Source organism: Equus quagga, chromosome 12 (assembly GCF_021613505.1).
Source record: "Equus quagga isolate Etosha38 chromosome 12, UCLA_HA_Equagga_1.0, whole genome shotgun sequence".
In the NCBI taxonomy this organism is placed as follows: domain Eukaryota; kingdom Metazoa; phylum Chordata; class Mammalia; order Perissodactyla; family Equidae; genus Equus; species Equus quagga.
In genome coordinates this window covers 4,408,974-4,424,825 of record NC_060278.1, presented here as the reverse complement: position 1 = coordinate 4,424,825, position 15,852 = coordinate 4,408,974, and positions in this window count along the sequence as shown.

The following is a 15,852-nucleotide window of genomic DNA, read 5'->3' as shown; positions in this document are numbered from 1 at the left end:
TGCAAATGGCAGTGAAAAGAAAGTTGGGGTAGCAATACTTAGACATAATAGACTTTAAAACAAAAACTATAACTACAGAAAAAGAAGGGAACCACATAATGATAAAGGGAACAATGCAACAAGAGGATATAACAGTTGTAAATATCTATGCACTCAACATAGGAGCACATAAATATATAAGCAATTATTAACAAACATAAAAGGAGAAATAGATAGCAACACAATAGTAGTAGGGACTTTAACACTCCACTTACACCAATGGATACATCATCCAAACAGATCAATAAGGAAACATTGGCTTTAAATGACGCATTAGACCAGATGGACTTAGTGAATATATACAGAAGATCCCATCTCAATACCACAGAATACACATTCTTTTCAAATGCACATGGAACATTCTCCAGGATTGATCACATATTAGGCCACAAAACAAGTCTCAATAATTTAAGAAGATTGAAATAATACCAAGCATCTTTTCTTACCACAATGGTATGAAACTAGAAATACACCACAGGAAGAAAATCAGAAAAGCCACAAATATGTGGAGATTAAATAAAATGCTACTGAACAATGACTGGTTCAATGAAGAAATCAAAGGAGAAATAAAAAAATTGCTGGAGACAAATGAAAATGAAAATACAACATGCCAAAATCTGTGGGATACAGCAAAAGCGGTTCTAGGAGGGAAATTTATAGTAATTCAGGCCTACCTCAAAAAATCCCAAATAGACAATCTAAAAGTGCATCTAAAGGTACTGGAAAAAGAACAAAAAACAAAGCACCAAATAAGCAGAAGGAAGGAAATAATAAAAATCAGAGCAGAAATAAATGAAATAGAGACTAAAAAAACAATAGAAAAAAATAATGAAACCAAGAGCTGGTTCTTTGAAAATATAAACAAAATTGGCAAACCGTTAGCTAGACTTACCATGAAAAAGAGAGAGAAGGCTCAAATAAATAAAATCAGAACTGAAAGAGGAAAAATTACAATGGACACCTCAGAAATACAAAAGATAATAAGAGAATACTAGGAAAAGCTGTATGCCAACAAATTGGATGATCTAGAAGAAATGAATAAATTCTTAGACTCATACAACCTTCCAAAACTGGACCAAGAAGAAGTAGAGAATTTGAATAGACCCATCACCAGTAAGGAGATCGAAACAGCAATCAAAAACCTCCCAAAAAATAAAAGTCCAGGACCAGATGGCTCCCCTGGTGAATTCTATCAAACCTTCAAAGAAGACTTAACACCTATCCTTTTCAAACTCTTCCAAAAAGTTGAAGAGGAGGGGAGGCTTCCTAACTCAGTCTACGAAGCCAACATTATCCTGATACCAAAACCAGACAAGGACAACACAAAAAAAGAAAATTACAGGCTAATATCACTGATGAACACTGATGTAAAAATCCTCAACAAAATACTAGCAAATCGAATACAACAATACAGTAAAAAGATCACATCATGATCAAGTGGGTTTCATTCCAGGGATGCAGGGATGGTTCAACATCTGCAAGTAAATCAACATGATACACCACATTAACAAAATGAAGAATAAAAATCACATGATCATCTCAATAGATGCAGAGAAAACGTTTCACAAGATACAGCATCCATTTATGATAAAAACTCTAAATAAAACAGGTATAGAAGGAAAATGCCTCAACATAATAAAGGCCATAGATGGCAAACCCACAGCAAATATCATTCTCAATGGAGAAAAACTGAAAGCTATCCCTCTAAGAACAGGAACCAGACAAGGATGCCCACTGTCCCCACTCTTATTTAACATAGTATTGGAAGTCCTAGCCAGAGCAATCAGACAAGAAAAAGAAATAAAAGGGATCCACATTGGAAGAGAAGATGTGAAACTGTCACTCTTTGTGGATGGCATGATTGTATATCTAGAAAACCCTAAAGAATCCACTAAAAATTTTAGAAACAATAAAGGAATACAGTCAAGTCGTGGGATACAAAATCAACATACAGAAATCTGTTGCATTTCTATACACTAATAAGGAAGTAGCAGAAAGAGAAATTAAGAATACATTCCGGGGCCAGCCCCATGGCCGAGTGGTTAAGTTCACATGCTCCGCCTTTGGCAGCCCAGGGTTTCACCAGTTCAGATCCTGGGGATGGACATGGCACCGCTCATCAGACCATGTTGAGGTGGCATCCCACATGCCACAACTAGAAGGACCCACACTAAGTATATACAACTATGTAGTGGGGGGGATGGGGGAGAAAAAGCAGGGGAAATAAAAAAAGGATGATTGGCAACAGTTGTTAGCTCAGGTGACAATCTTAAAAAAAAAAGAACACAATCCCATTTACAGTGGCAACAAAAGGAATAAAATATCTAGGAATAAACTTAACCAAAGAGGTGAAAGATCTGTACACTGAAAACTATGAAACATTGTTGAAAGAAATCGAAGAAGACACAAAGAAATGGAAAGATAGTCCGTGCTCTTGGACTGGAAGAATTAACATCATTAAAATGTCCATACTTCCTAAAGCAATCTACAGATTCAACGCAACCCCTATCAAAGTTCCAACAATATTTTTCACAGAAATAGATAAAAGAATCCTAAAATGTATATGGAACAACAAAAGACCCCGAATAGCCAAAGGATTCCTGAGAAAAACGAACAAAGCTGGAGGTATCACACTCCCTGCTTTCAAAATGTACTACAAAGCCATAGTAACCAAGACAGCATGGTACTGGCACAAAAACAGACACACAGATCAATGGAACAGAATTGAGAGCCCAGAAGTAAACCCACATGTTTATGGACAGCTAATATTCAACAAGGAAGCAAGAGCATGCAATGGAGAAAGGAGAGTCTCTTCAATAAACGATGTTGGGAAAACTGGACAGCCACATGCAAAAGAATGAAAGTAGACCATTCCCTTACACCGTGTGCAAAAATCAACTCAAAATGGACTAAAGACTTGAATGTAAGACCCAAAACCATAGAACTTGTAGAATAAAACATAGGCAGTATGCTCTTTGACATTGGTCTTAGCAGCATATTTTCAAGTCCCATGTCTGACTGGGCAAGGGAAACAAAAGGAAAAATGAACAAATGGGACTACATCAAACTAAAAATCTTCTGCACAGCGAAGGAAACCATCAACAGAACGAAAAGACAACCTAAAAATTGGGAGAAGATATTTGCAAACCATATATCAGATAAGGGGTTAATTTCCAAAATATACAAAGAACTCACACAGCTCAACAACAAAAAACCAACAACCCAATTAAAAAATGGGCAAAAGATCTGAACAGAGATTTCTCCAAAGAAGATATATGGATGGCCAACAGGCATATGAAAAGATGCTCAACATCATTAGCCATGAGGGAAATGCAAATCAAAACTGCAATGAGAGCACCTCATGCTCATCAGAATGGCTATTACTAAAAAAGACAAGAAATAACAAGTGTTGGAGAGGATGTGGAGAGATGGGAACTCATACACTGCTGGTGGGAGTGCAAACTGGTGCAGCCACCATCAAAAACAGTATGAAGATTCCTCAAAAATTAAGAATAGAACTACCATATGATCCAGCTATTTCACTGCTGGGTATTTATCCAAAGAACATGAAAACACAAATGCATAAAGATACATGCACCCCTATGTCACTGCAGCATTATTCACAATAGCCAAGACTTGGAAGCAACCTAGGTTCCCATCAATAGGTGAGTGGATAAAGAAGACATGGTATAGTGGGCGGAGCAAAATGGTGGGGTGAGCTGACCCGGGATTCTCTCCCCTCCAAAATACAACAAAAGATTGGAAGAACTGAATTTCAGAGAATAAACATAATGCCAGCTCGTTAGAGACCTACAATACCAAGAGGGCGGAGATCATAACCTTGCTTACACCTTCAGAGGCACTGGAACGGTAGGAGAGAACATGGCTCCCTCCCCTAGAGTCTGCCATCGCTGCAGCGCGTGTCGGGAAGGAGCGGGAGAGGGGCCACGTGACCAGGGGATCATCCAGGACTCCTGCCGCTGATTCAGTGGAGACCCGCTGACGGGGGAAAAGCTTCTGTCCACGGGGACCCTATAAATCAAGGGCCTTGGGAGACCAGAGAACAGAACTGATCTGAACCCAGACCAGCACGTGTGAGTAACAGCCCCTCCGCCCGGCAAAGCCAGTGGGCGCAGCCATCTTGCCCCCAAGGCGGAGAGCTAACACGCCGCTCTCGACCCCCATCTAGTGGCGACAGGCTGTAACTGCAACTGAATTCTACCACCATGCGAAAAAACCGCTCCTCTACCATCCAGCAATTTATAAAAGCCCCAGACCAGAAGGAAAACAATAAAAACACAGAATTAAGTCTGAGGACTTGGAATTAGGTAAACTAAGTGATAATGAATTCAGAGCAGCTATAATCAAAAAACTCAATGAAGTAGAGAGAAAGATAGAGAAACAAGCCGAGTTCTGGAGTTACTTCACAAAAGAGATTGAAATCATAAAGAAGAATCAAACAGAATTACTTGAGATGAAAAACACAATGGACCAGATAAAACAGAATACGGATTCCCTGAATGCCCGTGTAGACAACCTAGAGGAGCAAATCAGCATAATCGAGGACAGACAGGCTGAATGGCGCCAGACAGAGGAAGAAAGAGAATTAAGAATTAAAAAAAATGAGGAAAATCTCCAAGAGATAATGGATTCAATGAGGAGTAAGAACATAAGGATCATAGGAATTCCCGAGAATATGGAAAAGGAAAATGGAGCAGAAAGTGTGCTTAACGAAATTATTGAAGAGAACTTCCCAAATCTAGGGATCAACGGAGAAATGTGTGTAAAGGAGGGTTTTAGATCTCCTAGATTTGTCAATGTAAAAAGACCCACCACCAGGCACATAATAGTAAAGTTGGCACATAGGAATGATAAGGAAAGAATACTCAGGGAAGTAAGAAAAAAAAAGAGAATAACCTATAAAGGAGCCCCTATCAGACTGTCAGCGGATTTCTCTACAGAAACCCTACAAGCTAGGAGAGAATGGAGTGATATATTCAAAGCTTTAAAGGATAAAAACCTTCAGCCAAGAATACTCTATCCAGCAAGAATTTCCTTCAGATATGAGGGAGAAATTAAATCTTTTCCAGACAAACAAAAGTTAAGGGAATTTGTAACTAAAAGCCCTCCATTACAAGAAATCCTCAAGAAGGCTCTCATACTTGAAAAAAGAAAAAAGGGAGAAAGGGGACACAATCCACAGACTAGGGAGACCGATGGATAGAACCAGAACAGGATAGCAAATATTCAACTATAGCATTAGGGTAAAAATAAGGAAACTACCAAAACAAGGACGATCTTAGCACTCTAACTACAAATTAACAAGACGAGTTGGAATAAAAAATGAAAATAATTATTTAGGAGGGGAAGAGCAAAGGGTCTAAATCAGTATTGGCCAAGTAAGTAAGAGACCACCAGAGAATAGACTATATTATACACGAGATTCTAAATACAAACTTCAAGGTAGACACTAAAATAAAGTACAGAACAGAGTCACAAATCATAGATAAGGAAAAATCTAAGAAACTCAGCATAAGAAATTGCAGTATTAAATGGGTAGTCTAAAGCACACAGAAAAAGAAACACAGGAAAACAAGATAATGAGCGACAGATTGACAGCATTAAGTCCACATGCATCAATAATCACTCTCAATGTGAACGGATTGAACTCTCCAATAAAAAGACACAGAGTGGCAAAATGTATTAAAGAACAAGATCCAACAATTTGTTGCCTCCAGGAAACACACCTCAGCCCCAAGGACAAACACAGACTCAGGGTGAAGGGGTGGAGGACAATACTTCAAGCAAATAGCAAGAAAAAAAGGCAGGTGTTGCAATTCTCATATCAGACCAAGTGGATTTCAAAATAAGACAAGTAAAGAGAGGCACAGAGGGACAATATATAATGATCAAAGGGACACTTCATCAAGAAGAAATAACGCTTATAAATATCTATGCACCCAACACAGGAGCACCAAGATTCATAAAGCAACTATTAACAGACCTAAAGGAAGATGTTAAAAACAACACAATAATAGTAGGGGACCTCAACACCCCACTCACATCGATGGACAGATCATCCAGACAGAAAATCAACAAGGAAATAGTGGAGCTGAATGAAAAACTAAAACAATTGGACTTAATAGACATATATAGATCACTCCACCCTGAAGGAGCTGAATACACATTCTTCTCAAGTGCACATGGAACATTCTCTAGGATAGACCATATGTTGGGAAACAAGACAAGCCTCTACAAATTTAAAAAAATTGAAATGATAACAAGCATCTTCTCAGATCATAGTGCTATAAGGCTAGAAATTAATTACAAGAAAAAAGCTGAGAAAGGCACAAAGATGTGGAGACTAAACAACACACTACTGAACAAGCAATGGATCATTGAAGAAATTAAAGAAGAAATAAAAAAATACCTGGAAACAAATGAAAATGATAGCATGCCATACCAACTCATATGGGATACAGCAAAAGCTGTATTAAGAGGAAAATTCATCGCAATACAGGCACATCTTAATAAACAAGAAAAGTCCCAAATAAGCAACCTTAAAGCACACCTAACTGAACTAGAGAAAAAAGAACAAATGAAGCCCAAAGTCAGCAGAAGGAGAGAAATAATAAAAATCAGAGCAGAAATAAATACTATTGAAACAAAAAAGGCAGTAGAAAGGATCAATGAGACAAAGAGCTGGTTTTTTGAGAAGATAAATAAAATTGACAAACCACTAGCCAGACTTAAAAGGAAGAAAAAAAGGGAGAAAGCTCAAATAAACAAAATCAGAAATGAGCGAGGAGAAATAACAACAGACTCTGCAGAAATACAACAGATTATAAGAGAATACTACAAAAAACTATATGCCAACAGAATGGATAACCTAGAGGAAATGGATAAATTCCTGGACTCCTACAATCTCCCAAAGCTCACTCAAGAAGAGGCAGACAATTTGAACAGACCAATCACAAAGAAAGAGATTGAAACAGCAATCAAAAACATCCCAAAGAATAAAACCCCAGGACCAGATGGCTTTCCTGGGGAATTCTACCAAACTTTCAGAGAGGATTTAATACCTATCCTTTTCAAGCTATTCCAAAAAATTAGGGAAGATGGAACACTTCCTAACACATTCTATGAGGCCAACATCACGCTGATACCAAAACCTGACAAGGACACCACGAAAAAAGAGAACTACAGGCCAATATCACTGATGAACATAGATGCAAAAATTCTAAACAAAATTTTGGCAACCAGAATTCAGCAATTCATCAAAAGAATCATACATCAGGATCAGGTGGGATTCATACCAGGGACACAGGGATGGTTCAACATCCGCAAATCAATCAACGTGATACACCACATCAACAAACTGAGGAATAAAAACCACATGATCATCTCAATAGATGCAGAGAAGGCATTTGACAAGATCCAACAGCCATTTATGATAAAAACTCTGAACAAAATGGGCATAGAAGGAAACTACCTCAACATAATAAAGGCCATATATGACAAACCCATAGCCAACATCATACTCAATGGGCAAAAACTGAACCCCATCCCCCTGAAAACAGGAACAAGACAAGGATGCCCTCTATCACCACTCTTATTTAACATAGTACTGGAGGTCCTGGCCAGAGCAATCAGGCAAGAAAAAGGAATAAAAGGAATCCAAATAGGGAGGGAAGAAGTGAAACTCTCGCTGTTTGCAGACGACATGATCTTATATATAGAAAACCCCAAAGAATCCATTGGAAAACTGTTAGAAGTAATCAACAACTACAGCAAAGTTGCAGGGTATAAAATCAATTTGCATAAATCAGTAGCATTTCTATACTCCAGTAATGAACCAACAGAAAAAGAACTCAAGAATACAATACCATTCACAATCGCAACAAAAAACATAAAATACCTTGGGGTAAATTTAACTAAGGAAGTGAAGGACCTATATAATGAAAATTACAAGGCCCCTCTGAGAGAATTGGATGACGACATAAGGAGATGGAAAGACATTCCATGTACATGGATTGGAAGAATAAACATAGTTAAAATGTCCATTCTACCTAAAGCAATCTACAGATTCAACGCCATCCCAATCAGAATCCCAATGACATTCTTTACAGAATTAGAACAAAGAATCCTAAAATTCATATGGGGCAACAAAAGACCCCGAATTGCTAAAGCAATCCTGAGAAAAAAGAACAAAATGGGAGGCATCACAATCCCTGACTTCAAAACATACTACAAAGCTACAGTAATCAAAACAGCATGGTACTGGTACAAAAACAGGTGCACAGATCAATGGAACAAAATTGAAAGCCCAGAAATAAAACCACACATCTAAGGACAGCTTATCTTTGACAAAGGAGCTGAGGGCATACAATGGAGAAAAGAAAGTCTTTTCAACAAATGGTGCTGGGAAAACTGGAAAGCCACATGTAAAAGAATGAAAATTGACCATTCTTTTTCACCGTTCACCAAAATAAACTCAAAATGGATTAAAGACCTAAAGGTGAGACCTGAAACCATAAGGCTTCTGGAAGAAAATGTAGGCAGTACACTCTTTGACATCAGTATTAAAAGGATCTTTTCAGACACCATGCCTTCTCAGAGAAGGGAAACAACAGAAAGAATAAACAAATGGGACTTCATCAGATTAAAGAGCTTCTTCAAGGCAAATGAAAACAGGATTGAAACAAAAAAACAACCCACTAACTGGGAAAAAATATTTGCAAGTCATATATCTGACAAAGGCTTAATATCCTTAATATATAAAGAACTCTCGCAACTCAATCACAAAACATCAAACAACCCAATCAAAAAATGGGCTGGAGACATGAACAGACATTTCTCCAAAGAAGATATACTGATGGCCTATAGGCACTTGAAAAGATGCTCATCATCGCTGATCATCAGGGAAATGCAAATCAAAACTACACTAAGATATCACCTTACACCCGTTAGAATGACAAAAATATCTAAAACTAATAGCAACAAATGTTGGAGAGGTTGCGGAGAAAAAGGAACCCTCATACACTGCTGGTGGGAATGCAAACTGGTGCAGCCACTATGGAAAACAGTATGGAGATTCCTCAAAAAACTAAAAATAGAACTACCATATGATCCAGCCATCCCACTACTGGGTATTTATCCAAAGAGCCTGAAGTCAGCAATCCCAAAAGTCCTGTGCACCCCAATGTTTATTGCAGCACTGTTTACAATAGCCAAGACGTGGAAGCAACCTAAGTGCCCATCAACAGACGAATGGATAAAGAAGATGTGGTACATATATACAATGGAATACTACTCAGCTGCAAAACAGAACAAAATCATTCCATTTGCAATAACATGGATGGACCTTGAAAGAATTATGTTAAGTGAAATAAGCCAGCGAGAGAAAGATAATCTGTGTATGACTCCACTCATATGAGGAATTTAAAATTATGGACTAAGAACAGTTTAGTGGATACCAGGGGAAAGGTGGGGTGGGGGGTGGGCACAAAGGGTGAAGTGGTGCACCTACAACATGACTGACAAACATTAATGTACAATTGAAATTTCACAAGATTGTAACCTATCAATAACTCAATAAAAAAAAAAGAAGACATGGTATATACACACAAAGGAAGACTACTCAGCCATAAAAAAGGGTGAAATCTTGCCATTTGCAACAACATGGATGGACCTTGAGGGTATTAAGCTAAGTGAAATAAATCAGAGGGAGAAAGTCAAATACCGTATGATTTCACTCATAAATAGAAGATAAAAACAGCAAGGAACAAACGCACAATGACAGATTGGATTGGTGGTTACCAGAGGAGAAGCAGAAAGAGAGGAGGGCAAAAGGGGCGATTAGGCGTGCGTGTGTGGAGATGGATGGTAATTAGTCCTTGGGCCACGTAGATTACATGATGTAATCCACACAGAAATCAAAATAGAATGATGTACACCTGAAATCTATATAATGTTATAAATGAATGTTACCTCAATTACAAAAATTAATACATAATCTGTGGGATGATTCTGTGAAGCCATGTGAATCCTGTTTCTCAAGTTTTATCTGATGGTTTTAGCATCCAGTGATGTTACATAAAGTGGTGACTTTTCTTTTTTGTCATTCCTTCTACATTTTTTAGCCGACATTCAGGAAAGAAAAGCTCTTCCTTTCTCCCTCTTCTCTTTATCTCTTTTTATGACTGTCACTATGGACTTATGGGTTTTTAACATTCCATAGTTTATAATCCATAACTTTAATTCTTTTTTCTTCTGGTTTTTGTTGTTGTTCAAACGGTCTCCAGTCTGGCGTGTGGATCTCCTTCAGATCGACTTCTACGTCCGTTTGCCGTCACTTCATTTGTCTTTGAGCCCGTCCTTCTTTTGGGAATGAGATGTGGATGCTTCATGCTTACCTTGGACTTCCCCACCTTGGGTGCTGGAAACAGCCACAGGATTCCTAGTTTCTCCAAGGACCCTTATTCTTTTTAATGGGCCATGGTCTTTAGAAAGCAAGAACTAGACATTAGACATGTTCAGTGCTCTGGAATGTTGTTTTTAGACCATTTTTGTGGACAGAGCTAGGAAAAACACACAGACACACACACACACAATCATGAATTTATATTGATACCACTATTCAGAGCTGGCAGACAGGGTCCTCCTTCACTTTTCCCCATTTCATATCCAGGTGTATGAGGGAATTTAATTTGTGATAAAGATAGTACTTCAAGTCAGGGAGGAAAATATGGCTCTTTCAGTACATTGTTTGGGGGACATTTGACTGTCAATTTGAAAACAAATGAACAAATCTCTACTTAACACTGAACAGATTCCAAAAGAGCTAGTAAAATAAGTATGAAAGTATTACAAAAAATATTGAAGAAAAAATGTATGATCTTGGGGACGGAAAGCCCTTCTCCAGAAAGATAAAACCCAGAAGTCATAAAGGAAAGCCTGACAGGTTTGCAGATGAACAGCCCTGCGCAATATTCTGGTAAGTGCAACAAGTGGGATCACTGGGTGCCACTCCTTCTGAGTTTTCAATTTTGAGAGAGAACATCACGTATTCTAAATAGGAAATTGATGTTTAAATTTAAAAATTAACAACAAATCAAATAACTCGCTGTCTCCTTGAGAGCCTTAAAGGAAGGGCAGATTCCAGACAACCACTTTATTTTTCTTCCTTCCTTCCTTCCTTTCTTTCTTTCTTTTTGGTGAGGAAGATTCACCCTGAGCTAAGATCCATTGCCAATCTTTCCCTTTTTTTGTTGAGGAAGATCAGCCCTGAGCTAACATCTGTGCCAATCTTCCTCTATGTCACACATGGGATGCCCCACAGCACGGCTGATGAGCGGAGTCAGTCCGTGCCCAGAATCCGAACCTGCAAACCCAGGCCTCTAAAAGACAGCACACAGAACTTTAATCACTCAGCCATGGGGCCGACTCTGTTTTTACCCATTTTTAAATTGCATTTTATTTTATTATTTGATTGTGTGTCCTATTTTTGTTGAGGTCACATTGGTTTATAACATTACGTATTTTTCAGGTGTACGTCATTGCATTTCGACTTCTGTACAGACTACATCATGTTCACCGCCAAAAGTCTATTTTCCACCTGTCACTGTATACATGTGCCCCTTTAGACCTTCCACTCCGCCCACCCCTTCCCCTCTGGTAACCTCCAGTCTGTTCTGTGTGTGTGTGTTTGAAGATAACCGCTTCAAAATGCTGCAGAGCAAGAGCCACACAAGCAGGAGGGAAGAGGAAGAGTGTCCAGCAGAATTTGTTGAGTGTCCTTTGGCAATTTTGAAACCTTACGCCTGCTCCAGGCCTTGGTCACCTGATCAGGCCTCAGCCTCCAGGAGCCTGATTTTTCTTTATTGAGCCTGTTCAGCTTCCCTGGGAGGGGAAGGGCGTGGGGTCCATCGGGCACATCAAAGGGGCTGAAGAGGCACTCAGTGGACAGCACAGAAAAAGGACTAGGGATGCTAAACACATCTCAGAGAGAGAATGATAAAACTCTCCCTTTGTGACTCTGCCAGGGTTAGCCTGGGTAGAGATGATGTGACAGGCCTTGGAACCACATGGCAACATGTGCCCATGGCTCAAGAGTCTAAAGGGACGTACGGTGGTTCCTCAAAAGATTAAACATAGAATTACCATTTGATCCAGCAATTCCACTCCTGGGCATACACATAACAGAGCTGAGAGGAGAGACTCCGTCAGATACCTGTACACCAGTGTTCGTAACAACCTCATTCACGATAACCAAAAGATGGAAAAAACCCAAATGTCCATCCATGGATGAATGAATAAACAAAACGTGGTAGATAAATATAACAGAACGTTATTGGGCTTAAAAAGGAACGAAATTCTGAAACATGCTATCACATGGATGAACCTTGAGGACAGCATACCAAGCAAAATAAGCCAGTCACCAAAGGAGAAATATTGTCTGATTCCTCTTAGACGATGTTACAGATTGAATTGTGCCCTTGCGCAATTCACACGATGAAACCCCAGCTCCCAATGTGATTGTATTCAGAGATGGGGCCTTTATGAAGTTAATGAAGGTTAAATGAGGTCAGATGGGTGGGGCTCAGATCCTTACAAGAAGAGACACCGTCCTTGTCCGTGTGCCCTCCGCACACCCCCCCAGCATGTGAGGACACAGTGAGAAGGTGGCCAGGAAGAGGCTGTCACCAGAACCAAGCTGGCACCCTGATCTCAGACTTCCAGCCTCCAGAACTGTGAGAAAACAATTGTTGTGTAAGCCGCCCAGTCTGTGGTATTTTGTTACGGCAGCCTGCACTGACTAAGACACAGATGCAGGAGGGACCCGGAGCAGTCAAATCCATAGAGACAGGGACAGGGAGCAGAACAGCGGCTCCCAGGGGCTGAGGGAGGGGGATGCGGAGTTATTGTTTGACTGGTACGGGGCTTCAGTTTAGGATGGTGAAAAAGTTCTGGAGCTGGACAGGGGTGATGCTTGCACAACAATGTGAATATACTTAATGCACTGAACTGTACACTTAAAAATGGCTAAAATGGTCAATTTTGTGTTATGAATATTTTACCACAATTTTTAAAGTAAAATTTTAAAAAATAGGAAAAACTCCAGCAACAATGACAAAATCTAAGAGGCATCTTATGGACTTTCTGAAACCCTGATTCTGCATGATCATCCTAGGCCAAGGTGCCACCTCTCCAAGCTGTGGCCACAGTGAAGATGTCCTTCTACCAGGGCCTTTGGAATGCACACAGTTCAGCAGGTAACAAATTGGAGAACATTTTGACTTCTTTCTAAATGAGCTCTGCTGTCACTGAATTTGAAAGTCTTTTTCCCAAGAGGGGAAGGAAAATTGAGAAGAAAAAATGTTTGCAGCTGGAGCCTGAATTAGCAGTTTTGTCTCCAAAGACCGGAAGACACCTGGTCCCAGCAGACTTTCTATTGAATTTTTTGTGGCTTTCAAAAATAGACTAATTCTTAGCTGACTAGCAAGATTTAGTTTTGTTTGGTTGTCTAACACAATTTTATCTAAGCTCAAGCAATCACAATATTTTATTTATTTTTTAGCAGGAAGAAGAATATACAAGATTACGGTCATATCCGTCCTACATCCAGTTGTGTAGTTTTGACAACTCAGGAAGCTTCTAACACAACAAAGCACATATTATTTGAGAATGCGTGAATCAGGGTGTGCAAGTGAAAAAGTCTTCAAACTAGGGCGTCGGGCTACTCTGAGTTGGCTCTTGGACCGGCAACATCAGCATATTCTCGGGGCTTCTTAGAAGTGCAGATCTTCGACTCCACCCAGACCTGCTGAGTGAGACCCTGCGCTAGGATGCTCATTAAGGTCTGAGGAGCACTGCCTTGGAGCGCTGTCTCTCTGAGGGTGGTCTTTAGCTCTCCCTCAGCAGAATTGCCTGGGAATACTTGGTAAATATGCATATTCCTGGGTCCTGCCCAAGACCTGCGAAAATTACCCCGTGTGATTCTTAGGCAAACCAGCTTGAGAACTACTGCTGTGGTTCTCAAAGAAAGTAGTTAAAACAGCTACTCTCCTGATTCAGGTTCTCTCTCCCACCCCCAACCACCCTCTCCTGTGGGAACCCCGGTTCTAAGAAGGTGAGGTTCCCCAATGACCCTGCAATGAGGGGAGAGGGAAGTGACGCTGTCTGTGGGATTGGAGGGGCTTTGAGTCTACACACCCGGTTTGAATGGATTTTTGAGGACGTTTCGATCTTCTCGCTTCCTTCTCTCAATCTCAGTTTCTGTCATAGGTGCGCACATGGTGGGGTAGGATAACGAAGGGAGTTAGGAGAAGACAACCTTTGCACGTAAATCTTCCGAGGGATAGGCTGATCCGACGTGAGGCTCAGACCTTTCCCCTGGTTTATCTCTGAGCCGCTGCCTGGCGTGTCTTCAGGTCTAGGTGTGGCTGTGGCCACCTTCCTCCTGCCCACTTGTGCAACTGTGCTGGTGATCTGGCAGCTTCTTCCTCAAAGAGTCTGCTTAGGGTAGAGACACGTGTGACGAGACCAAAGGGGCCTGGGAAGGTTCTCGCACCAGCTTGCAGTTGTGTCCGTGTCAGCATGTGAGTGCCACTTCTCTGTGCTTCACACGGCACACGCAGACGTCCTGGGAACACCACTCCAAAAGCTGTTTCAGCTAACACTGCGAAGTGGATTTGTCGATTCAGGTCTTTCTGAGCCAGGTGCCCAGATGAGATCAGAATTCTACTGGCCCAAGATAAAGGCCAGTAGCCTGGGAAGAGATGCTCGCAGCATGGGGATACAGGGAGGGCACGTGGATAAAAGAAAAGGGACACCAGTGAGAGCTGTCACATACTTCATGCTTCTGAAGACTGACCTTGGTAGGCTTAGACGAAAGCACATAAGACACCTGCTTCTCACCCACCACCCTGACTAGCTGTGGGGCCTGGATAAAGGTGGCCAGGAGTTACCCAAACTGATTGCTGGAGCTTGAGGAGACTGTGCAGAGTCTCTGTCCTGCCCCTTCACTCTACAAATGAGGATCCTGACGCCCCCAAAGATCCAGGCAGCCTCAGTGAACCGTAGAGTGCTGTGGAAGTGTGTTGGAGGAGGTTGTCAAGAGGACATGACCACCAGTTGACCCAAGAGCTGGACCCGGGCAATTGGAGGCTCCTTACTGCCCTGCATCCTTGGAATGTACATTCCACCTACTATTCCCATACTAGCAGTGGTTTCAAGCATGTAGCCTTGAGAGAGTAAGGTGTTGTTGAGACCATCTGGATGGAATACATGGCTGAACCCAGTTACGGCCTCTTTATAAACTTTTAAGACTGGCAAGAGGGTGAGAGATCTACTTGCCTTGTGGCCGCCCGAGACAAGTTTCATATGCAAGTTCCCTTGCTTATTAAACCTGCCACCTACCAATCTAAGCGGTCTGCCTCTTTCTTTGGTCTCTCCTTGCCCTGGGTGTGTAGAGGCTGGTTTCAGATTTCAGCCAGGGAACTCCTGAGGCTGGGAACCAATGAAGTGGCAAGGTGTGACCAGTGCTGTGACTGGACTCTCAGTACAGTGCTCTCTCCAATGTACTTTTCTGCCTCCGCACTAGAAGCCAGAAGACAGGGTCTGTAAGGGCGGAGTCCTAGTCTTACAGATAGTAGTGAATTTATATCTGCAACCCAGTGGCAGGTGGCCCATTAACAGCATGGGCTTTAGTGTCAGGAAGACATGGGTTCAGATCTGACCTTTCTACTTATTTTCTCATGGGACGTATGGCAAGTGGCACTTCTGTGAGCTTCAGTCCGCACATCGTAAAAT